Below are 2,179 nucleotides of genomic sequence, written 5' to 3' on the forward strand. Positions count from 1 at the left end.
GCAGAGTCAGTTAATGCTTTGGGGATTATAAAATGGTAGCTTCACTAATCTATCATTCTTTCCACATTTATTAACTGAAATTCTGTAAAGAGGACTTCCCTTAATCTACTAGGGCTATTTGGTACCTAAATTACCAAATTGTTCAGAAAAGGTAGGATAATAGATAATTCTTTCTTTTCAGTTGCTGCCTTTGTAAGTAAGAATTAACGCCTTTGCAATTTCGTTTGGTGTTTAGTGAAGCTGGGTTTGTTTTTGTTGTTGCTGTTTGCCTTATTCTCTCTCATTTAAAAAATATCCTTATGAACTCATGGCTTTTTATGTATTCAGTGAGTGCCAATTTTTTTATGCTAAAATTTCCCCATCTTTGGCCAGAGGATTACTTCATGGTGGCTCCTAAGTCCTTTGGATATGACCTATTAATTTTGGAAACTTCCCTGTTTTCTGTACAAGATGTTCCAAATTCATCCTGGAGATTTCCTGCCTCAGATCTGAAATCAGACATTCCTCCAAGGAGGCATGACTTCTTTTTTAATCTAAGTGTTCTTAAAAATCAACTTTATTGAGGCACTAGGGGTTAGGATTTCCATATAAGAATTTTGGGGAGACATAATTCAACCTATATTCAACATGGGGATTTTTTTTTAATGTTATAAACAATATGAATTATTTAACTTACCAGGTTTTCCTTTCAATATTGGCTACCAGAATCAAACTTGATAAACTTTAAATTAGAATTTAAATGAAAGAATATAGTGAAGTAAAGATCAGGATCAGGGGAAAAAGACACAGCTTAATGATCTAGGCACGCTTACAAAAGAAGGACCACAAATCTCATTGTTAAAGAATCTGAAGCCGTAAATCTTTTTACGTGCAGGCTCAGCGGCCCAGCCACTCCGCGGCATGTGGGATCTTCCCGGACCGGGGCCCGAACCCGTGTCCCCTGCATCGGCAGGCGGACGCTCAAACACTGCGCCACCAGGGAAGCCCCGTAAATCATTTTTGAAACTCCCCAGAGTATAAAGAAATAAAGGGTTGCTGGGGAAGGAAGAAAGTAAGGCAGACAGGCAGTCAGAAAGAAAAGAACGAAGGAAGGAAGGAAAGATGAGGAGGAGAGGAAAATGAGAGGGAGTAAGAGAGGCGTGGAGAAGACAGAGAGACAGAAAGAGAGAGATTAGGAGCTAATCCAAATCTACACTGTTGGGACACAGCTAAATCTTGGGCCCAATGACGCTACACCCTACCCCCCATGTCCCTGGAAAATTAGTTTGGGTATATTTTTCTTTTTCATTTTCTCTTTACATATTGTAATATTATTTCTTAGGAAATAGGTAATACTATTAAATAAGAATACAGAAAGCCCAATTAGAGTTTCAACACAATCCCAGCTGCAGGGGAAATCCTAATCTCTTTGCTTTTTAGCATTCCAAGAAGCAGTCCTTTCTTTCCCGAGATAATTTTCCTATGTTCTGTTTTGTTTTGAAGATGTACATAAAGAACACAAAACTTGGGCTTCCCTGGTGGCGCAGTGGTTGAGAGTCCGCCTGCCGATGCAGGGGACACGGGTTCGTGCCGCGGTCCGGGAAGATCCCAATTGCCGCTAAGCGGCTGGGCGCGTGAGCCGTGGCCGCTGAGCCTGCGCGTCCGGAGTCTGTGCTCCGCAACGGGAGAGGCCACAACAGTGGGAGGCCCGCGTACCGCAAAAAGAAAGAAAGAAAAAAACCCCACAAAACTTAAGCACACAGCTCAGTGCTTTTTACATGCAACACACACATACTCTTACTTGTGTAACAACTACCCAGATAAAGATATAAAACACAACAGGATCCTTCATGCTTGTTTCTAGTCAATAGTTCCCAAAGGAAACCACTATTTTTCATAGTTAAATTTATCATTTTTATTGTTTCTGACTTTCATATCATACTTAGAAAATCATACTTCTCCTCCCCAATATTTTCTTTAAAATCTGCCCATATTGTCTTCTGTTACTTTTATTGTTTTACTTTATTTTATTTGTTTTTAAATTGAAGTATAGTTGATTTACAATGTTTCAGTTGTACAGCAAAGTGATTCAGTTATACAGATATGTGTATATATATGTGTGTGTATATATATATATATATACACACACACATGTATGTATTCTTTTTCAGGTTCTTGGGAAGCTACTTTTTTTTTTTTT

The sequence above is a fragment of the Lipotes vexillifer genome, unplaced genomic scaffold (assembly GCF_000442215.2).
Source record: "Lipotes vexillifer unplaced genomic scaffold, Lipotes_vexillifer_v1.1 scaffold536, whole genome shotgun sequence".
Classification (NCBI taxonomy): domain Eukaryota; kingdom Metazoa; phylum Chordata; class Mammalia; order Artiodactyla; family Lipotidae; genus Lipotes; species Lipotes vexillifer.